This window comes from Pseudophryne corroboree, chromosome 2 (assembly GCF_028390025.1).
Source record: "Pseudophryne corroboree isolate aPseCor3 chromosome 2, aPseCor3.hap2, whole genome shotgun sequence".
NCBI classification, from domain to species: Eukaryota; Metazoa; Chordata; class Amphibia; order Anura; family Myobatrachidae; genus Pseudophryne; species Pseudophryne corroboree.
Window position 1 is genome coordinate 576,130,929 of NC_086445.1, and position 24,430 is coordinate 576,155,358.

Consider the following 24,430-nt stretch of genomic DNA (forward strand, 5'->3'; position numbering starts at 1 on the left):
TCATTACCAATTTCAGACGTTGCCGTTTGGTCTCTCCACGGCACCGAGAATATTTACCAAGGTAATGGCGAAAATTATGGTACTCCTGCAGAAGCAAGGGGTCGCAATTATCCCATACTTGGACGATCTCCTCATAAAAGCGGGATCAAGAGAGCAGTTGCTGATCAGCGTAGCACTTTCTCTGGAAGTGTAACGGCAACACAGCTGGATTCTAAATATTCCAAAGTCGCAGTTGGTTCCAACGGCTCGTCTGCCTTTCCTAGGCATGATTCTAGACACAGACCAGAAAAGGGTTTATCTCCTGATAGAGAGAGCTCAGGAGCTCATGACACTGGTCAGGAACCTATTAAAACCAAAACAGGTGTCAGTGCATCACTGCACTCGAGTCCTGGGAAGGATGGTGGCATCATACGAGGCCATTCCCTTCGGCAGGTACCATGCGAGGACCTTTCAATGGGACTTACTGGACAAGTGGGCCGGATCACATCTTCAGATGCATCGGTTAATCACCCTTTCCCCCAGGGCCAGGGTGTCTCTCCTGTGGTGGCTGCAGAGTGCTCACCTTCTCGAGGGCCGCAGATTCGGCATTCAGGACTGGGTCCTGGTGACCACGGATGCATGCCTCCGAGGGTGGGGAGCAGTCACACAGGGAAGAAATTTCCAAGGTCTGTGGTCAAGTCAGGAGACTTGCCTTCACATCAACATCCTGGAACTAAGTGCCGTATACAACGCCCTACGTTAAGCGGAGACCCTGCTTCGCGACCAACCGGTTCTGATTCAGTCAGACACCATCACCGCAGTGGCTCATGTAAACCGACAAGGCGGCACAAGGAGCAGGGAAGCGATGGCGGAAGCCGCCAGTATCCTTCGCTAGGCGGAAAATCACGTAAGCGTACTGTCAGCAGTGTTCATCCCGGGACACGACCTCCACCCGGGAGAGTGGGGACTTCATCAGGAAGTCTTCGCACAGACTGCATGTCGGTGGGAACTGGCACAGGTGGACATGATGGCATCCCGCCTCAACAAAAAACTACAGAGGTATTGCGCCAGATCAAGAGACCCTCAGGCGATAGCTGTAGACGCCCTGGTGACACTGTGGTTGTTCCAGTCGGTCTATGTATTTCCTCCTCTTCCTCTCATACGCAAGGTGCTGAGAATAATAAGATAGAGAGGAGTGAGAACGATACTCATTGTTCCAGATTGGCCACGAAGGACTTGGTATCCAGATCTGCAAGAAATGCTCACCGAGGAACCGTGGCCTCTTCCTCTAAGACAGGACTGGTTGCAACAGGGGCCCTGTCTGTTCCAAGACTTACCGCGGCTGCGTTTGACGGCATGGCGGTTGAACGCCGGATTCTAGCGGAGAAAGTCATTCCTACGCTGATAAAGGCTAGGAAGGACGTGACAGCTCAACATTATCACCGTATATGGCGAAAATATGTTGTTGCTTGGTGTGAGGCCAGGAATGCCCCTACGGAGGAATTCCAGCTGGGCCGTTTCCTTCACTTCCTACAGTCAGGAGTGAATTTGGGCCTAAAATTGGGTTCCATTAAGGTCCAGATTTCGGCCCTATCCATTTTCTTTCAAAAGGAGTTGACATCTCTACCTGACGTTCAGACGTTTGTAAAGGGAGTGCTGCAAACTCAGCCCCCTTTTGTGCCTCCAGTGGCACCTTGGGATCTTAACGTGGTGTTGAGTTTCCTGAAATCCTACTGGTTTGAACCAAACAAAACAGTGGGGTTGAAATATCTCACGTGGAAGGTGGTCATGCTATTAGCCTTGGCCTCGGCTAGGAGTGTGTCAGAGTTGGCGGCTTTGTCACATAAAAGCCCCTATCTGGTTTTCCATGCGGATAGAGCAGAATTGCGGACCCGTTCACAATTTCTGCCAAAAGTGGTTTCATCCTTTCATATAAACCAACCTATTGTGGTGCCTGTGGCTACTACTGACTTGGAGGATTCCGAGTTGCTTGATGTGGTCAGGGCTTTGAAGGTTTATGTAGCCAGAACGGCTAGGGTCAGGAAAACAGAGTCTTTGTTTATCCTGTATGCTTCCAACAAGCTTGGTGCTCCTGCTTCAAAGCAAACTATTGCTCGGTGGATCTGTAACACGATTCAGCAGGCTCATTCTGCGGCTGGATTGCCGCTGCCAAAATCAGTGAAGGCCCATTCCACTAGGAAGGTGGGCTCTTCTTAGGCGGCTGCCCGAGGGGTCTCGGCATTACAGCTTTGCCGAGCGGCTACTTGGTCAGGTTCAAACACTTTTGCAAAGTTCTACAAGTTTGATACCCTGGCTGAGGAGGACCTTGTGTTTGCTCAATCGGTGCTGCAAAGTCATCCGCATTCTCCCGCCCGTTTAGGAGCTTTGGTATAATCCCCATGGTCCTTACGGAGTCCCCAGCATCCACTAGGACGTTAGAGAAAATAAGATTTTACTTACCGGTAAATCTATTTCTCGTAGTCCGTAGTGGATGCTGGGCGCCCGTCCCAAGTGCGGACTTCTTCTGCAATGCTTGTATATAGTTATTGCTTCAATAAGGGTTATGTTATGGTTGCATCAGGGTTGGACCTGTTGCTCTGTTGTTGTTCATACTGTTGACTGGGTATGTTTAACTCAAGTTATACGGTGTGATTGGTGTGGCTGGTATGAATCTTGCCCTGGATTACCAAAATCCTTTCCTTGTACTGTCAGCTCTTCCGAGCACAGTTTCTCTAACTGAGGTCTGGAGGAGGGACATAGAGGGAGGAGCCAGAGCACACCAGAATCTAAATTCTTTCTTAAAGTGCCCATGTCTCCTGCGGAGCCCGTCGATTCCCCATGGTCCTTACGGAGTCCCCAGCATCCACTACGGACTACGAGAAATAGATTTACCGGTAAGTAAAATCTTATTTTTACAAGTGTGCTTGATAAAAACAAGGCTTCCGCTAAAGGAACTCACAGTTAACCGAATATGCCCATAGAATAGAAAACACTTTACACTATATAATAAACTATACTATACCTAATACACTGACAAAAACCTAATACAGTAAAATAATGCTAACGCTTAAAAATGTGTTGTTTTTTTCTCCCTAACAATATTTCAACAAATTATAGAAAAGAAACGTAGTGAACATTTTATTTGGCAGCAAGAAAGTAATGGGGAACATACAGCTACACGCAGATGTTCTTCCTGACAATGCCAATCAAAACACTGATCATTGATAATCTGCAGGAAAGTCAGCAAAAAAAAAAATAAGAATTTACTCACCGGTAATTCTATTTCTCGTAGTCCGTAGTGGATGCTGGGAACTCCGTAAGGACCATGGGGGAATAGCGGGCTCCGAAGGAGGCTGGGCACTCTAGAAAGATTTAAGACTACCTGGTGTGCACTGGCTCCTCCCACTATGACCCTCCTCCAAGCCTCAGTTAGGACACTGCGCCCGGACGAGCTGACATAATAAGGAAGGATTTAGAATCCCGGGTAAGACTCATACCAGCCACACCAATCACACCGTACAACTCGTGATACTATATCCAGTTTGACAGTATGAAAACAACTGAGCCTCTCAACAGATGGCTCAACAATAACCCTTTAGTTAACAATAACTATTTACAAGTATTGCAGACAATCCGCACTTGGGATGGGCGCCCAGCATCCACTACGGACTACAAAAATAGAATTACCGGTGAGTAAATTCTTATTTTCCCTGACGTCCTAGTGGATGCTGGGAACTCCGTAAGGACCATGGGGATTATACCAAAGCTCCCAAACGGGCGGGAGAGTGCGGATGACTCTGTAGCACCGAATGAGAGAACTCCAGGTCCTCCTCAGCCAGGGTATCAAATTTGTAGAATTTTGCAAACGTGTTTGCCCCTGACCAAGTAGCTGCTCGGCAAAGTTGTAAAGCCGAGACCCCTCGGGCAGCCGCTCAAGATGAGCCCACTTTCCTTGTGGAATGGGCATTTACAGATTTTGGCTGTGGCAGGCCTGCCACAGAATGTGCAAGCTGAATTGTACTACAAATCCAGCGAGCAATAGACTGCTTAGAAGCAGGAGCACCCAGCTTGTTGGGTGCATACAGGATAAACAGCGAGTCAGATTTTCTGACTCCAGCCGTCCTGGAAACATATATTTTCAGGGCCCTGACAACGTCTAGCAACTTGGAGTCCTCCAATTCACTAGTAGCCGCCGGCACCACAATAGGCTGGTTCAAGTGAAACGCTGACACCACCTTAGGGAGAAATTGGGGACGGGTCCTCAATTCTGCCCTATCCATATGGAAAATCAGATAAGGGCTTTTACATGATAAAGCCGCCAATTCTGACACTCGCCTGGCTGAAGCCAAGGCCAATAACATGACCACTTTCCAAGTGAGATATTTCAGATCCACGGTTTTTAGTGGCTCAAACCAATGTGATTTTAAGAAACTCAACATCACGTTGAGATCCCAAGGTGCCACAGGAGGCACAAACGGGGGCTGAATATGCAGCACTCCTTTCACAAATGTCTGAACTTCAGGTACTGAAGCTAGTTCTTTTTGAAAGAAAAATCGACAGAGCCGAGATCTGTACTTTAATGGAGCCTAGTTTTAGGCCCATATTCACTCCTGCTTGCAGGAAATGCAGAAATCGACCTAGTTGAAATTCCTCTGTTGGGGCCTTTTTGGCCTCGCACCATGCAACATATTTCCGCCATATGCGGTGATAATGCTTTGCCGTAACATCTTTCCTGGCCTTAATAAGCGTAGGAATGACTTCTTCCGGAATACCCTTTTCCTTTAGGATCCGGTGTTCAACCGCCATGCCGTCAAACGCAGCCGCGGTAAGTCTTGGAACAGACAGGGCCCCTGCTGTATCAGGTCCTGTCTGAGCGGTAGAGGCCACGGGTCCTCTGAGAGCATCTCTTGAAGTTCCGGGTACCACGCTCGTCTTGGCCAATCCGGAACCACGAGAATTGTGTTTACTCCTCGCTTTCTTATTATTCTCAATACCTTTGGTATGAGAGGCAGAGGAGGGAACACATAAACCGACTGGTACACCCACGGTGTCACTAGAGCGTCCACAGCTATCGCCTGAGGGTCCCTTGACCTGGCGCAATATCTTTTTAACTTTTTGTTGAGACGGGACGCCATCATGTCCACCTGTGGTTTTTCCCAACGGTTTACCAGCATCTGGAAGACTTCTGGATGAAGTCCCCACTCTCCCGGGTGGAGGTCGTGTCTGCTGAGGAAGTCTGCTTCCCAGTTGTCCACTCCCGGAATGAACACTGCTGACAGTGCTAGTACATGATTCTCCGCCCATCGGAGAATTCTTGTGGCTTCTGCCATCGCCATCCTGCTTCTTGTGCCGCCCTGTCGATTTACATGGGCGACTGCCGTGATGTTGTCTGACTAGATCAGCACCGGCTGGTGTAGGAGCAGGGATTTTGCTTGACTTAGGGCATTGTAGATGGCCCTTAGTTCCAGAATATTTATGTGAAGGGAAGTCTCCTGACTCGACCATAGTCCTTGGAAGTTTCTTCCCTGTGTGACTGCCCCCCAGCCTCGAAGGCTGGCATCCGTGGTCACCAGGACCCAGTCCTGTATGCCGAACCTGCGGCCCTCTAGAAGATGGGCACTCTGCAGCCACCACAGTAGAGACACCCTGGTTCTTGGAGACAGGGTTATTAAGCGATGCATCTGAAGATGCGATCCGGACCACTGGTCCAACAGGTCCCACTGAAAGATTCTGGCATGGAACCTGCCGAAGGGAATTGCTTCGTAAGAAGCCACCATCTTTCCCAGGACCCGCGTGCAGCGATGCACTGATACCTGTTTTGGTTTCAGGAGGTCTCTGACTAGAGATGACAACTCCCTGGCTTTCTCCTCCGGGAGAAACACTTTCTTCTGGACTGTATCCAGAATCATACCCAGGAACAGTAGCCGTGTCGTCGGAACCAGCTGTGACTTTGGGATATTCAGAATCCAGCCGTGCTGGTGCAGCACCTCCTGAGATAGTGCTACTCCCACCAACAACTGTTCCTTGGACCTCGCTTTTATTAGGAGATCGTCCAAGTACGGGATAATTAAAACTCCCTTTTTTCGAAGGAGTATCATCATTTCCGCCATAACCTTGGTAAATACCCTCGGTGCCGTGGACAGTCCAAACGGCAGCGTCTGGAATTGGTAATGGCAATCCTGTACCACAAATCTGAGGTACTCCTGGTGAGGATGGTAAATGGGGACATGCAAGTAAGCATCCTTGATGTCCAGGGATACCATGTAATCCCCCTCGTCCAGGCTTGCAATAACCGCCCTGAGCGATTCCATCTTGAACTTGAATTTTTTTATGTATGTGTTCAAGGATTTCAAATTGAAAATGGGTCTCAACGAACCGTCCGGTTTCGGTACCACAAATAGTGTGGAATAGTAACCCCGGCCTTGTTGAAGTAGGGGTACCTTGATTATCACCTGCTGGGAATAAAGCTTGTGATTGCCGCTAGCACCGCCTCCCTGTCTGAGGGAGCAATCGGCAAGGCAGATTTTAGGAACCGGTGGGGTGGAGACGCCTCGAATTCCAGTTTGTACCCCTGAGATACTATTTGAAGGATCCACCTGTGAGCGAGCCCACTGATCGCTGAAATTCTTGAGGCGGCCCCCCACCGTACCTGGCTCCGCCTGTGGAGCCCCACCGTCATGCGGCGGACTTGGAAGAAGAAGCGGGGGAGGACTTTTGCTCCTGGGAACCTGCTGTTTGTTGCAGCCTTTTTCCCCTACCTCTGCCTCTGGACAGAAAAGACCCGCCTTTTCCACGCCTGTTTTTCTGGGTCCGAAAGGACTGAACCTGATAAAACGGCGCCTTCTTAGGTTGTGAGGGGACATGGGGTAAAAATGCTGACTTCCCAGACGTTGCTGTGGAAACTAGGTCCGAGAGACCATCCCCAAATAATTCCTCACCCTTATATGGCAACACTTCCATGTGCCTTTTAGAATCTGCATCTCCTGTCCACTGGCGAGTCCATAAGCCTCTCCTAGCAGAAATGGACAATGCACTTACTTTAGATGCCAGTCGGCAGATTACCCTCTGTGCATCTCTCATATATAAGACTGAGTCTTTTATATGGTCTATGGTTAACAGGATCGTGTCTCTGTCTAATGTGTCAATATTTTCTGACAGTTTATCTGACCACGCAGCGGCAGCACTGCACATCCAAGCTGACGCAATAGCTGGCCTAAGTATAATGCCTGAGTGTGTATATACAGACTTCAGGATCGCCTCCTGCTTTCTATCAGCAGGTTCCTTGAGGGCGGCCGTATCCGCAGACGGTAGTGCCACCTTTTTAGACAAACGTGTGAGCGCTTTATCCACCCTAGGAGGTGTTTCCCAACGTGACCTATCCTCTGGCGGGAAAGGGAACGCCATTAGTACCTTCTTAGGAATTACCAATTTTTTATCAGGGAAAGCCCACGCTTCTTCACACACATCATTTAATTCATCTGATGGGGGAAAAACTACGGGTAGTTTTTTCTCCCCAAACATAATACCCTTTTTAGTGGTACCTGTATTTAGATCAGAAATGTGTAACACCTCTTTCATTGCCTCAATCATGCAGTGAATGGCCTTAGTGGGCATCAGGTTAGACTCATCGTCGTCGACACTGGTGTCAGTATCAGTGTCGACATCTGGGTCTGCGGTCTGAGGTAGCGGGCGTTTTAGAGCCCCTGATGACCTGTGCGACGCCTGGACAGGCACGAGCTGAGAAGTCGGCTGTCCCACATTTGGCATGTCGTCAAATTTCTTATGTAAGGAGTCTATACGTGCACTCATTTCTTTCCATAAACTCAACCACTCAGGTGTCTGCCCCGCAGGGGGTGACATCCCTTCTAAAGGCATCTGCTCCGCCTCCACATCATTATCCTCATCAAACATGTCGACACAGCGCACACACACAAGGAATGCTCCAACTGAGGACAGGACCCACAAAAGCCCTTTGGGGGAACAGAGTGAGAGTATGCCAGCACACACCAGAGCGCCATACAATGCAGGGACTAACTGAGTAATGTCCCCTATAGCTGCTTTTTCTATATAATTTATACTGCGCCTAAATTTAGTGCCCCCCCCTCTCTGTTTTTACCCTTTTCTGTAGTGTAGACTGCAGGGGAGAGCCAGGGAGATTCCTTCCAGCGGATCTGTGAAGGAGAAATGGCGCCAGTGTGCTGTGGGAGATAGCTCCGCCCCTTTTCCGCGGACTATTCTCCCGCTTTTTTCTATATTCTGGCAGGGGTATTTTCCACATATATAGCCTCTGGGGCTATATATTGTGGTATTTTTGCCAGCCAAGGTGTTATTATTGCTTCTCAGGGCGCCCCCCCCCCAGCGCCCTGCACCCTCAGTGACCGGAGTGTGAAGTGTGTGTGAGGAGCAAAGGCGCACAGCTGCAGTGCTGTGCGCTACCTTGGTGAAGACTAATGTCTTCTGCCGCCGATTTTCCGGACCTCTTCTTGCTTCTGGCTCTGTAAGGGGGGCGGCGGCGCGGCTCCGGGACCGAACACCAAGGACTGGGCCTGCGGTCGATCCCTCTGGAGCTAATGGTGTCCAGTAGCCTAAGAAGCCCAATCCGGCTGCAAGCAGGCGAGTTCGCTTCTTCTCCCCTTAGTCCCTCGCTGCAGTGAGCCTGTTGCCAGCAGGTCTCACTGAAAATAAAAAACCTAAATCTATACTTTCTTTCTAAGGGCTCAGGAGAGCCCCTAGTGTGCATCCAACCTCGGCCGGGCACAAAATCTAACTGAGGCTTGGAGGAGGGTCATAGTGGGAGGAGCCAGTGCACACCAGGTAGTCATAAATCTTTCTAGAGTGCCCAGCCTCCTTCGGAGCCCGCTATTCCCCCATGGTCCTTACGGAGTTCCCAGCATCCACTAGGACCGTCAGAGAAATATACGTTATGGTAAGAACTTACCGTTGATAACGTGATTTCTCTTATGTCCACAGGATAACATTGGATATGGTTGAGCGACAGCGGAAATGGCACCAACACGGTCACGAGATTTCTGGCCTCCCAGGATGCATCGGGGCCTTCACCATATAGTCCCGCCCACTGACTCAGTCAAATCAGTTCTTTTCACAGCGATTTAGGCAGGAGCATCAGGTAGAGACCTGTTTAGGCGATAAGAACACACATGCACACCCTTCCATACAAGAAGGAAGAGGTTTAGTGATTGTCTAGATCCTCAAATCAGGTGCGTCAGGGTGGGATCCCTGTGGATACCTGTGGACATAAGAGAAATCACGTTATCAACGGTAAGTTCTTACCATAACGTATATTTCTCTGGCTGGGTCCACAGGATAACATTGGGATTCCCAAAGCCAATTTTAGTGGTGGGGACGCTCCTGATTACACAGGAGTACCTTTCGCCCGAAGTCTGCGTCATGAGAGGCAAAAGTATCCAAGGCTTAATGTCTAATGAATGTGTTTATGGAAGACCATGTGGCTGCCTTACAAATCTGTTCTGCTGAAGCACCCTGTTGTGCTGCCCAAGAAGGACCTACCTTACGTGTAGAGTGAGCAGAGACATTAGCCGGAGTAGGGAGATCTGCATGAGAATAAGCTTCTGATATTACCATTCGGAGCCATCTCGCCAGCGTCTTTTTACTAGCATGCCATCCTCTTCTATGAAATCCGTAGATGAAGAGAGAATCTGTATTCCTGATGGCACTAGTACGATCTATGTAGATTCTTAAAGCCCGGACTACGTCCAGCGACGCTTCTCCCGCAGATAGTCCCGATACCTGAAAAGCTGGGACTACAATCTCTTCATTCAGGTGAAACTTTGACACTACCTTTGGAAGATAACCAGATCTCGTTCTGAGAACTGCTCTGTCTGAAAAAAACTTAGGAAAGGAGACTTGCACGATAATGCTCCTAAATCTGACACTCTTCTGGCTGACGCCATTGCCAGTAGAAAAAGCACTATAGCCGTTAACCATTTAAGATCTGCTCTCTTAAGCGGTTCAAACAGAGGACCCTGGAGGAATTTTAGAACTAAATTCAAATCCCAGGGAGCTGCAGGAGGAACAAATGGAGGTTGTATATGTACATCCTGTAAATCCGCAATCTTTCACTGAAACCATACAGTTAATGCTGATACTTGAACTCTCAAGGAAGCAACCTTCAAACCCTTATCCAATCCTGCTTGAAGGAAATCCAAAATCCTAGATACTTTAAAAGATCTTGGATTCAAATTTTTTCCAGTACACCAATGAATATAGGCTTGCCATATTCTACGATACACCCGAGCTGAAGGCTTTCTTGCTCTAAGCATAGTCTGGATTACTTGTTTCGAAAAGCCTCTCGCTTCTAAGATAGAGGTTTCAACAGCCACGCCGTCAAAGACAGGCGATCCAGATGACTGTGGCAACAAGGACCCTGCATTAACAGATCTGGACGTTGAGGGAGCAGTATCGGTGATTCCACGGACATTCTTAGCAGATCTGTGTACCAATGCCTTCTTGGCCAAGCTGGAGCTATCAGAATTATCTCTCCCTTTGCTTGCTTTATTTTTCTCACTACTCTGGGTAACAGAGATATTGGAGGGAACAGATATGCCAGATGAAAATTCCATTCTACTGACAGTGCGTCTACAAGGACCGCTCCTGGGTCCCTCGTTCTCGATCCGTACCTTGGAACTTTGTTGTTTAGACGAGACGCCATGAGGTCTCTCTCTGGTAGACCCCCTCTGTTCACTAGTGTCTGAAACACTTCTGGGTGCAATGCCCATTCGGTTTCCTGAATGGTGTGTCGACTGATAACACCTGGGACAAACACTGCTGACAATGCTGGGAGATGGAGTTCTGCCCATCTTAGAATGGGAGTCACTTCCTCCATCAATCTTTTGCTGTGAGTTCCTCCTTGATGATTGAGGTACGCTACTGCTGTCGCATTGTCTGAGCGAATCTGGACTGGTCTTCCTTGCAGACTGTCCTTTGCCTGAACTAGAGCCAGGTAAATGGCCCTTATTTCCAACAGATTTTTTGGAAGGCGACTTTCCCTTGCGGTCCATTTTCCCTGGAACCACAGGCTTCAGAGTACCGCCCCCCCTCCAGCCTTGCAGGCTGGCATCTGTTGTCAGGACTTGCCATTCTTTTATCCAAAAGGGTCTCCCCTTGTTTAAATGGTCTGTCTGTAGCACCACGCTAGAGACCTTTTTACGTTTACTGAAAACTTTATCATCTGCTTTTTTACTGTATAATGATTTCCGTTCCATTTGGTCAGAATAAGGTGCTGCAATGGTCTGGAGTAGAATTGCGCATATTCCACCATATCGAAGGTTGATACCATCAGACCCAACAGTCGCATTGCTGCATGGACTGACATTGTCTGGGCGTGCAACGCTTCCTGAGCCATGACCTGCACCTTGACTATCTTTTTCTCTGGTAAGAGACCTTTCTGTAGGTCTGAATCCAATATGGCCCCCAAATGAACCATCCGCTGTGACGGATTCAGAGACGACTTTTCCCAATTTATGAGCCACCCGTGTCTCTGTAAACAAACTATTGTCTGTTGATGGCTCAAAAGTAAATCTTGCGAGTGAGCTAAGATTAACAGGTCGTCGAGGTATGGGAATATTCTTATCCCCTGTTTGCGCAGACAAGCTGCCATAACCACCATGATCTTGGTAAACACCCTGGGTGCTGTTGCTAGCCCGAAGGGCAAGGCTTGGAACTGAAAATGTTCCTGGAGGATGGCAAACCTGAGGTAACACTGATGAGACAGTGCTATAGGCACATGTAGGTAAGCATCCCGTACATCCAGAGATACCATGTAATCTCCCGATTCCATAGCCAACATTATGGAGCGTAACGTCTCCATGTGGAACTTCGGGATCCAAATGTATTTGTTCAACATTTTCAGATTGAGAATTGGTCGATATGACCCATTTGGTTTCTGGATCAGAAATAGATTGGAGTAAAACCCCTGTCCCCTTTGTGATGGAGGTACTGGGACAATCACACCTGACTGCAGTAATTTTTGGACTGCTTCTTACAGGGCATTGGCCTTTGACTCTATACAAGACGGGCTGGTGCAAAAAAATCTTTGAGGAGGCTGCCTCCTGAATGGGAACCCATACCCCTGAGATACCACCTTCTGCACCCAAGCATCTGTCGTTGACTGTTGCAATATGTGTGCAAAATAGGGATTTTTGTTTACTTACCGTAAAATCTCTTTCTCTGATTCCATCTGGGGGACGCTGCGCACTTACTAATGGGTTAGAGTGTGTGGGATTGGGAGTTTGGCACAGAACCTATAAAAAAAACTAACTCCTCCCCCCTCTAACCCCTCCCATCTCCTTCCTGCTCAGCAGATTACCTCAGTTAACGTTTAGCAAAGCCGGAAGAGGCAGAACAGAATATATATACGGGAGGGATCGCAGCGTCCCCCAGATGGAATCAGAGAAAGAGATTTTACGGTAAGTAAACAAAAATCCCTATTTCTCTTTCATCCATCTGGGGGACGCTGCGCACTTACTAATGGGATTTCCCAAAGCAAGCTAATTAGAGGAGGGAGACACAGACGACATAGCAGTCTGCAAACTTTGATGCCTAACAGAGGCAGTCTCCAAACCAAAAGTATGAAAAACGGAAGAATTTCGTGAAGGTATGAACGGACGACTAGGTCGTCGCTCTACGCAGTTGCTCGACGAATACACCACTGTGAACAGCCCAAGAGGCTCCAACAGGTCGAGTCGAATGAGCCCCTAAGGAATCAGGAACAGGCAACGCCTAAGAAATCTAAGCCTGCTGAATAGCAGAATTAACCCAGCACATCACCCTGTTCTTATTGGCCAGCCAGCCACGCTTGGGTGCAGCAAAACAAACCCAACAAGGTAAGAGTTAAGGTTTGAACAACAACCAATAAGGCCAATTACCGACCCGCCCCGGACAAGCCTGGGACGACACAAGAAGCCCAATGTGCTGAAGGAGAGGAAAAACCAATACAACTTGTGGTTTGTAAGTAAAACCACCCTAACTGCATAAACAAAAACACTAAGAGAAAAGAAACCGCAACTCAACCAAAGTCCAGAGGCCGGAAAGGAGAAACAGGAGCCATTCTGGAAAGTAAATTCTAGAGCAGAACCCAGTCTGCTAAGATAAGAAGACAAAGTAGTTCTGACAACTGTGTTGTAGAAAAGATAAGAGGCGGAAAGGACTAAGAACTCCAGCTGAGTGACCGTTAAATACACACAAACGATGACAAGTGTTCTGGCACTGTGATTGGTTAGAGAGCCAGAAACGTAGTAGGGCTTGATGACATTGTTTTCCACAATCACGCCGTCAGCGGCAGAATAGACAAAATCCCGGTGATGACGTAAAAGTTGGGAGTGGAGAGCTGGCCGAAAAGGTACCCTGTAAGGAGCCCTGGTCACTCTGGGCTATAACATTGCAGAACAGAGTCAACAGGCAAATCCGAAGCGGATTAGGAAAACCGAAAGAGCCACTGGTCAAATGTGTTGAGGTACTCACTAGATGTTGCCAGAGGCAGAATAAATATGCTAGATGAAAGTGACAAGGAGCTGACACGGCGTCTACGATTGCCACAAGAGGATTCCCGAAACGATCACAGTACCAATGAAGCCCTGAGGTCTATGTCGGCTAGTTATAGACACACCAAAGCCAGAAATCCCTGTTGATTTCACATACTTTAAGGAAGAACAGCCTGAAGATTCAGGAAATCTGCTTCCCAGTTGCCCATTCTGGAACTGGAGATGACAGACACTGACGGGATCCAAAATTCCGCCCTCTGCACATGTTAGATACTGTTCCGATGTCTCTCCAGCTACAAGTGTCACAGAACAATTGATATAGGTCACAGTGGAAAGACCCTGTAGAAGACATTGAGCTGGAGTCAAGGCGTTGTAGATCGCCCGTAGATTGGAAGTGATATTTCCACTTCGGACATCAGTTTCATAGAAAACGCCAGAGTTGAAACCAAAAAACCGTTATGTCTGAAACTTTTGACTGTGGTTATGACCCTCCATGTCGAGACAGAATGAAGTCCTATAAGATAGATCTGGATTGTGTAGCCCAACGAAAAGATCGACCAATGAAAATATCTTGGTATTTTAATAGAGAAACTAAACTGCTGTTTACGTAAACTCAATCCTGCCTGAGATTAATAACATTTAATCTGAGATTGAAGAAACCAGGCAGGAGACCGGGGGAATGGAGCCACCTATAAAATCACCACTGTCCTGCAGAGGAAGTGTATGTCTGACCCCTGAGTCTATTCTGGTCAGTAAATCCTGCACTCCGCCAACATTCGAAATACCAGGTATCGAAAAGAATACCCATGAATAACATCTTCTGCGAAGGAAGAAATCCAGAACTAAGGTCCGTTGTAGAAAAAAAAAAATGCATGAGACAGCTGCTTTTTTTTTTTTTTAACAACTGACCCAAAATGGTAGCGATGCCCAGATGACGGAAAAAGGATTGGACTGAATACTCCTGTTAGATAGCGAACAGACTGCAATGATTAGAGCCCGTCTAAGATGGGCACTAAAGATTCTTGCTTGGTACGTGTTCCCCAAGATTCAGAATATATGTTCGTGATACAAATTCAGTACATCCAACGGATCAGTGGACTCTGAGAAAGCTGGTGTCCTCCCCACTGGGAACCAGACTGTCCGACTCCGTGCCCCCTGCAGAGGGCACATTGGAAGTCCGTGTTCTAGGCATACAAATGCCTCCCAAAAGAATACCCATTTTTCTGACATAGGTTAAAATACCCATTTCTCAGCTATTATCCTCAGGATGAGAACCCACGACCTGTTATACCGCAGGCATACACCTTACTGATAGAGTTATTTGCTCCCGCCTGCAAAGTACGCTTTAATTTGGAAGCAGAATTTTACGATTCGCAACCAAAATGAATAGAAGGGTGTCATAGCCAGGGAAAAGATGCAATAATAAATAGATAGGGAATAGAGCTTGAGAGACCAAAACAGTCAATGGATAATTTGAAAAGGATCAGCTGCCCCAAGAATGGATAACTTGCATAATGCAACCGGTTTAAAGATTCATGCATAAGCCCGGAGAGGGCGTAGGAATATTCCTGTCAGAATGAATACTAATATAATAATGGCCTCACCGTTGTCAATCTGTGGTGACTGTTAAGGTCACATACTGTACTTTAGTAAAGACAGTTGCCTTAGGCTCTCCCATGATGGATGCGTCCACTAATTATTAGTGGAACCTTCATTAGATCAGTGTCTTCATCAGCGAAAGGATAAAGAAATACTGTCTCTAATACTGAGAACACCGAAATTGAACCGAAAACAGTATGTATTAGAGACAGACACATTTCCCTGGAAATATAAACTATTTCATCAGGTGTGTAGTCAGACTTCCATCAACATTCTCTCACGTGAAGGAAGAGGTGGAAACCAAGAAATTCAGTAGATTATTTTTTATTTCTATCCTGAAGGATCCTCACTGACGGGATTTATCTCACCATTTTCTGTAGATGAAGCCTCAAAAACGCCTCTGAAGTAAAGGAGCTGTATTGTCTGTCAAAGACCAGACTCGCTGCACAGTATGAACTGATTAAGGAGCTTTGTTCAGCCATTTGGCAAATCATAAGTACATAGTGTACAAGAAATAGAAATAGTCTGTCCTTGTTTTGAAAGGTGCACCGGTCCCGGAGGTACTGCAATACCGAGTCAATGCGTGGAGTGGACGGAGCAATCTCTTCTTCCATTTTTCTGTTCTAAACATATATTTAATACATGGCCCCCACATAGGGAACGTATCAGATATTAAACTGATAAGAACAGATACTACACTTGATCCTAGCCAAAAGGTCAAGTAGTGATCTTTTTACCAAGACTAGCGGCTAAGTAGTAAACAGAGTACAAGACCCATTACATTGACATAGTGTAAGGAAAAATATACTCAAAGAATACCGGTATTTGTGGACCGGTCCTGGAACCCCCATCCCTGCAAGTGCAGGGAATATATATATATACATATATAACTTCACACAGTTAGGGGCATACACTGAACTGGAGGGAGGCAGGTTCAGGGGAAATTTAAGGAAAATATTTCCTCACAGAAGGGGTAGTGAACAAGTGGAACAGCCTCCCATGAGAGGCGGCAGAGGCCAAGACTGTAGAGCAATTTAAACCTGCTTGGTATATTCATATACTTCTATGTAAACAAGCTCATGGCTTCAGTGCTGTGAGGCAGCAATGCTAACCACTACTCCATCTGTATTATTCTGGACTGAGATGTGTCTGGCCCACAGAGGCATAAACTGATCCCTGGAACCTCCCGGCTGCTCTGCAACTGGTGTCCTGGAGCATGGGGTACCTGTGTCTGTGCTACCTTTAGGAAGTCTGGAGCCACATTGTGCAATTTAATGTATATGGGAATCAAACCTGTGTTTAGTCTATCTTACTAATACACAGCATTAGCCCACAAAGCTATTGGAGCTCCTGTGTAGTAAACTACTGAACTTGTCGTTCCTTTAGGAGATTTGCTGTTTACAACCATGGAATATACAATGCCACAATCATAGCACACAATAATGTCTCATAACTCTGTGCTGTGGTCCAGCTCTACAGACAGAGCTATAACGCTCCTTTTATAACATGATGTAAACAACTGTTGTCAATTTAGAATAGCACAACACTAGTTAAGAAAAAATCCCCGCCTGTGTAATAAACAGGGTGAGGTAAAAATAACTCTATTACAGTGAGATTACCGAAATATATGTACTAAAGGATCACTAAAGAGCACTAAAGAATCCCTTAGAATAAACGAGCTCCAGAGCATATGAAAGGGCTGTGTTATACTTGCTGTTTTTGCTGCTCTCCGCCTGTACTAACAGGGTGAGACGCTGTGTTATGTGCAGCGCAGTATCCCCCGCTGACCTGACGGATGGTCTCTTGCAGAGATAGAAGATGGCGCCTATAGCTGAGTCCTGCCCCCACAGAGTGAGGACGGCGGCGGTAAGACGCTGTTGGGCGGGAGAACGGGGCGCGAATACAACATCCTCCTGCGTCCCGCCGCGGTACAGCCTCCCCACCCCCGCAACTGAGCTCCGTAAAATCATTGAAATGACTACCGCTGCTGTCTGACAAGACGCGGCTTCCATGAAATGAGCGGCGGAAGCGGGACTGAACCGCTCCGTCCGCTCTGAGCAGGGAGGGGGGTCCGCATACACCAGCGCTGCACAATAATAAATACAATTATTATAAATACCATATATGCAATAACAGCCCAACGCTGCCCAGGCAGGTTGTGGCTGTCTTACCAGTACAGTGCCTCCTAGGAAATCCATCCTGCATCAAGTAAGCCCCAGTGACTAAGAGTATGGTGGCTTCTTAGAGGCTCTGGGGAGTGGGAGACACATAACTAACTAACCCCACTCCTAGTATACGTGTCTCCTGTAAACAGGGACTAAGCACACATAAGTAAAATCAAAATAAACAACAGAAACCTAACTAAAATCTACACTGAAGGAATCTGTGCCTGTACTCCTCAGGCACAAAACTAAAACTGAGGTAATCTGCTGAGCAGGAAGGAGATGGGAGGGGTTAGAGGGGGGAGGAGTTAGTTTTTTTTATAGGTTCTGTGCCAAACTCCCAATCCCACACACTCTAACCCATTAGTAAGTGCGCAGCGTCCCCCAGATGGATGAAAGAGAAATGAAGGAGTCGGCCCCCAACCCTGGAATCCTCCAGGCGGAGGCCCGTCTCTTCAGGCTGATGGTTTCTGTTCAGGCTTGGAAGCTGGATTTTTGCTAGCCCACTGCTTCCTACCCCTGCTTTTGAACTGGGGTTGCTTAGACTCCTCTTTAGCTTTCGCTTTGCCAACGAAATGAGCGAAACTTTGAACCCTTAGACTTAGGGTTATAAATAGCCAGAAATCTGACCTTCTTTGATTCAGCCTCTGATTTTAGGATATCAGATAATGATTTCCCAAACAATAAATTACCAACGAAAGGCAATGCTTCCAATTCTTTCTTTGATTCCGCATCTGCTTTCCAGGTACGTAGCCAAACTGCTCTGCGAGCGGCTCCTGTCAAGGCTGAAGCTTTAGAAGCAACTGTACCCATATCAATTGCTGCTTCTTCTAAGTATTGGGCAGATTGTCTTAAACGGCTTAAAAGGTACTCTTGCTCCGAAGTAGGAGAAGAGATGTCATTTTCTATTTCCTCTATCCATTCGCCCATTGCCTTTGCTATCCAGGCCGAAGCCATAGCAGGTGTTACCACTGCTCCTACTAGAGAAAATAGATTTTTTAAAAAGCTATCTACCCTTCTGTCTGTGACATCATTTAGTGAGGTAGATGATAGTGGTAAAGCAGATTTATGCACAAGTCGCAAAACATGTGCATCTACTTTTGGAGGAACTTCTCTTTTCGAACAATCCGCAGCTGGAAATGGATAATAAGAATTCCATCTTTTCGGAATCTTTTATTTCTTACTGGGCGTCGCCCAAGACTCATCCATCATTTCCGTCAGCTCCTCTGACGCTGGGAATTCAGTTCTCACTGATTTTGTTCGTTTGAACACAGGTGCTTTAGATTTTAACACTGTCATAGCTGGCTCTTCCAAAGAGAGAACCGCCTTCACAGCATTAATAAGTTCAGCTACATCCTCTGAACTAAATCTCTGCGACTGATCATCATACGGAGTATTTGAATATACTGTATCATCTGTTGTATCATCTTGTGTAGTCTGACACATAGACTTATCTGTCTTAGTCTTACCTGTCCCTTGGTTGCTTGTGGAGGCTACTGGAACCAAGCCGTAGGAAGGGAGCTGCATGTATGGGTTAATAGTGTAACCTAACCCTTGAGGTGGTGCTACCGAAGTTAACCTGTCCGCTATTGAAGCTAGAGTCTTTGCGAACATATTCCATGGTGGCTCTGTTGGTGGTTGAACCAACTCCTGTTTTTTACTTTGCTGAAAAGGAAAACAGTTTGCACACAAACCCTCATAAGTGACTAATTGATCCCCATCAATTAACCCTGTCTTACAAGATAAGCATGTTAGGGATGTAGGAGTGCTTGATAAATTATCCTCGTCACTTTTGCCGCTCACAGACATGGTAATAATAAGATTTTACTCACCGGTAAATCTATTTCTCGTAGTCCGTAGTGGATGCTGGGACTCCGTAAAGACCATGGGGAATAGAGGCTCCGCAGGAGACTGGGCACAACTAAAGAAAGCTTTAGGACTACCTGGTGTGCACTGGCTCCTCCCTCTATGACCCTCCTCCAGACCTGTTAGGATACTGTGCCCGGAAGAGCTGACACAATAAGGAAGGATTTTGAATCCCGGGTAAGACTCATACCAGCCACACCAATCACACCGTATAACTCGTGATACTATACCCAGTTAACAGTATGAACAATAACTGAGCCTCTCAACAGATGGCTCAACAATAACCCTTTAGTTAAACAATAACTATATACAAGTATTGCAGACAATCCGCACTTGGGATGGGCGCCCAGCATCCACTACGGACTACGAAAAATAGATTTACCGGTGAGTAAAATCTTATTTTCTCTGACGTCCTAAGTGGATGCTGGGACTCCGTAAGGACCATGGGGATAATACCAAAGCTCCCAAACGGGCGGGAGAGTGCGGATGACTCTGCAGCACCGAATGGGCAAACTCTAGGTCCTCCTCAGCCAGGGTGTCAAACTTGTAGAATTTTGCAAATGTGTTTGACCCCGACCAAGTAGCTGCTCGGCAAAGTTGTAGAGCCGAGACCCCTCGGGCAGCCGCCCAAGAAGAGCCCACCTTCCTCGTGGAATGGGCTTTCACTGATTTAGGATGCGGCAGTCCAGCCGCAGAATGTGCAAGCTGAATCGTACTACAGATCCAGTGAGCAATAGTCTGCTTTGAAGCAGGAGCACCCAGCTTGTTGGGTGCATACAGGATAAACAACGAGTCAGTTTTCCTGACACTAGCTGTCCTGGAAACAAATTCTCAGGGCCCTGACTACGTCTAACAACTTGGAAGCCTCCAAGTCTTTAGTAGCCGCAGGCACCACGATAGGTTGGTTCAAATGAAAGGCTGATACCACCTTAGGGAGAAACTGGGGACGAGTCCTCAATTCTGCCCTATCCATATGGAAAATCAGATAAGGGCTTTTACATGACAAAGCCGCCAATTCTGTCACACGCCTGGCCGAAGCCAAGGCCAACAGCATGACCACTTTCCACGTGAGATATTTTAATTCCACGGTTTTAAGTGGCTCAAACCAATGTGACTTTAGGAAATCCAACACCACGTTGAGATCCCAAGGTGCCACTGGAGGCACAAAAGGGGCTGAATATGCAGCACTCCCTTAACAAAAGTCTGAACTTCAGGTAGTGAAGCCAGTTATTTTTGGAAGAAAATCGATAGAGCCGAAATCTGGACCTTAAAGGAACCCAATTTCAGGCCCATAGTCACTCCTGACTGTAGGAAGTGCAGAAATCGACCTAGCTGAAATTCCTCCGTTGGGCCTTCCTGGCCTCACACCACGCAACATATTTCCGCCATATGCGGTGATAATGGTTTGTGGTCACTTCTTTCCTAGCTTTAATAAGCGTAGGGATAACTTCCTCCGGAATGCCCTTTTCCTTCAGGATCCGGCGTTCAACCGCCATGCCGTCAAACGCAGCCGCGGTAAGTCTTGGAACAGACAGGGCCCCTGCTGCAGCAGGTCCTGTCTGAGCGGCAGAGTCCATGGGTCCTCTGAGATCATTTCTTGAAGTTCTGGGTACCAAGCTCTTCTTGGCCAATCCGGAACAATGAGTATAGTTCTTACTCCTCTCCTTCTTATTAGTCTCAGTACCTTGGGTATGAGAGGCAGAGGAGGGAACACATACACCGACCGGTACACCCACGGTGTTAGCATAGCGTCCACAGCTATCGCCTGAGGGTCCCTTGACCTGGCGCAATATCTTTTTAGCTTTTTGTTGAGGCGGGACGCCATCATGTCCACCTGCGGCCTTTCCCACCGGTGTACAATCATTTGGAAGACTTCAGGATGAAGTCCCAACTCTCCCGGGTGGAGGTCGTGTCTGCTGAGAAAGTCTGCTTCCCAGTTGTCCACTCCGGGAATGAACACTGCTGACAGTGCTAACACATGATTTTCCGCCCATCGGAGAATCCTTGTGGCTTCTGCCATTGCCATCCTGCTTCTTGTGCCGCCCTGTCGGTTTACATGGGCGACCGCCGTGATGTTGTCTGACTGGATTAGCACCGGCTAGTGTTGAAGCAGGGGTCTTGCCTGACTTAGGGCATTGTAAATGGCCCTTAGTTCCAGAATATTTATGTGTAGGGAAGTCTCCTGACTTGTCCATAGTCCCTGGAAGTTTCTTCCCTGTGTGACTGCCCCCCAACCTCGAAGGCTGGCATCAGTGGTCACCAGGAGCCAGTCCTGTATGCCGAATCTGCGGCCCTCTAAAAGATGAGCACTCTGCAGCCACCACAACAGCGACTCCCTGGTCCTTGGAGACAGGGTTATCAGCCGATGCATCTGAAGATGCGATCCGGACCACTTGTCCAACAGATACCACTGAAAGATCCTTGCATGGAACCTTCCGAATGGAATTGCTTCGTAAGAAGCCACCATCTTTCCCAGGACTCGCGTGCAGTGGTGCACCGACACCTGTTTTGGTTTTAGGAGGTCTCCGACTAGAGATGACAACTCCTTGGCCTTCTCCTCCGGGAGAAATACTTTTTTCTGTTCTGTGTCCAGAACCATCCCCAGGAACAGTAGACGCGTTGTAGGAACCAGCTGAGACTTTGGAATATTCAGGATCCAGCCGTGCTGTTGTAGCACTTCCCGAGCTAGTGCTACCCGATCAACAACTGTTCCCTGGACCTCGCCTTTATAAGGAGATCGTCCAAGTACGGGATAATTAAAACTCCCTTTCTCCGAAGGAGTATCATCATTTCGGCCATTACCTTGGTAAATACCCTCGGTGCCGTGGACAGACCAAACGGCAACGTCTGGAATTGGTAATGACAGTCCTGTACCACAAATCTGAGGTACTTCTGGTGAGGAGGGTAAATGGGGACATGCAGGTAAGCATCCTTGATGTCCAGTGATACCATGGAATCCCCCTCTTCCAGGCTCGCAATCACCGCCCTGAGTGATTTCATCTTGAACTTGAACCTTCTTATATAAGTGTTCAAGGATTTTAAATTTAAAATGGGTCTCACCGAACCGTCCGGTTTCGGTACCACAAACATTGTGGAATAGTAACCCCGTCCTTGTTGAAGGAGGGGTACCTTGATTATCACCTACTGAGAATACAGCTTGTGAATCGCCTCCAGCACTGCCTCCCTGTCCGGGGGAGCTGTCGGCAAGGCAGATTTGAGGAAACGGCGAGGGAGAGACGTCTCGAATTCCAGCTTGTATCCCTGAGATACTACTTGTAGAATCCAGGGATCCACCCGTGAGCGAGCCCACTGGTCGCTGAAGTTCTTGAGACGGGCCCCCACCGTACCTGGCTCCGCCTGTGGAGCCCCAGCGTCATGCGGTGGACTTAGAGGAAGCGGGGGAGGACTTTTGTTCCTGGGAACTGGCTATATGTTGCAGCTTTTTCCCTCTACCTCTGCCTCTGGGCAGAAAGGACGCGCCTTTAACCCGCTTGCCTTTCTGGGGCCGAAAGGACTGTGCCTGATAATACGGTGCTTTCTTTGGCTGTGAGGGAACATGGGGCAAAATGTTGATTTCCCAGCTGTAGCTGTGGAAACGAGGTCCGAGAGACCATCCCCAAACAACTCCTCACCCTTGCAAGGCAAAACTTCCATGTGCCTTTTAGAATCAGCATCACCTGTCCACTGCCGAGTTCCTGGCAGAAATGGACATTGCGTTTATTTTAGATGCCAGTCGGCAATTATCCCTCTGTGCATCTCTCATGTATAAGACTGCGTCTTTAATATGCTCTATGGTTAGCAATATAGTGTCCCTGTCTTAAGGTACAGAGAATCTGACCACGCAGCTGCAGCACTGCACATTCCTGCTGAAGCAATAGCTGGTCTCAGTATAATGCCTGAGTGTGTATATACAGACTTCAGGATAGCCTCCTGCATTCTATCTGCAGGCTCCTCTAGGGCGGCCGTGTCCTGAGACGGTAGTGCCACCTTCTTTGACAGACGTGTGAGCGCTTTATCCATCCTAGGGGATGTCTCACAACGTGACCTATCCTCTGGCGGGAAAGGGTACGCCATTAGTAACCTTTTAGAAATTACCAGTTTCTTATCGGGGGAAACTCACGCTTCTTCACACATTTAGTTCATCAGATGGGGGAAAAACCACTGGAAGCTTTTTTCTCCCCAACATAATACCTTTTTTGTGGTACCTGGGGTAATATCAGAAATGTGCAACACATTTTTTTTTATTGCCGTAATCATGTAACGGATGGCTCTATTGGAATGTACAGTAGTCTCATCGTCGTCGACACTGGAGTCAGTATCCGTGTCGACATCTGTGTCTGCCATCTGAGGTAGTGGGCGTTTTAGGGCCCCTGATGGCTTTTGAGACGCCTGGGCAGGCACGGGCTGAGAAGCCGGCTGTCCCACATCTGCTATGTCGTCAAACCTTTTATGTAAGGAGTTGACACTGTCACGTAATTCCTTCCACATGTCCATCCACTCAGGTGTCGACCCCGCAGGGGGTGACATCACATTTATCGGCATCTGCTCCGCCTCCACATAAGCCTCCTCATCAAACATGTCGACACAGCACACACACAGGGAATGCTCTGACTGAGGACAGGACCCCACAAAGCCCTTTGGGGAGACAGAGAGAGAGTATGCCAGCACACACCAACAGCGCTATATAACACAGGGATTAACACTATAACTGAGTGATTTTTCCCAATAGCTGCTTGTATACACAATATTGCGCCTAAATTTAGTGCCCCCCCCTCTCTTTTTTACCCTATGTAGTCTGGAAACTGCAGGGGAGAGCCTGGGAGCGATCCTTCCAGCGGAGCTGTGAGGGAAAATGGCGCCAGTGTGCTGAGGGAGATAGCCCCGCCCCTTTTTCGGCGGACTTCTCCCGCTTTTTTCTATGTATATCTGGCAGGGGTATTTTACACATATATAGTCTCTATGACTATATTATGTGTTTTTCTGCCAGCCAAGGTACTTAATATTGCAGCCCAGGGCGCCCTCCCACAGCGCCCTGCACCCATCAGTGACCGGAGTGTGAGGTGTGCATGGGAAGCAATGGCGCACAGCTGCAGTGCTGTGTGCTACCTTGTTTGTAGACCGAAGTCTTCTGCCGCCGATTTCCAGGACTCTTCTTGCTTCTGGCTCTGTAAGGGGGACGGCGGCGCGGCTCCGGGAACGGACGATCGAGGTCGGGCCCTGTGTTCGATCCCTCTGGAGCTAATGGTGTCCAGTAGCCTTAGAAGCCCAAGCTAGCTGCAAGCAGGTAGGTTCGCTTCTCTCCCC

General features: G+C 47.9%; 1 protein-coding gene and 1 non-coding gene across 5 annotated transcripts in view; both read right to left on the reverse strand.

Moving 5' to 3' along the window:
- Positions 1 to 24,430, reverse strand: part of CLSPN (claspin) — a 410,714-nt gene that overhangs the window by 359,727 nt on the left and 26,557 nt on the right. The gene's annotated exons all lie outside the window — the stretch shown is intronic.
- On the reverse strand, positions 15,637 to 15,827 carry LOC135052847 (U2 spliceosomal RNA). Its single transcript, XR_010242305.1, has one exon. It is a non-coding gene; the product is annotated as a U2 spliceosomal RNA (small nuclear RNA).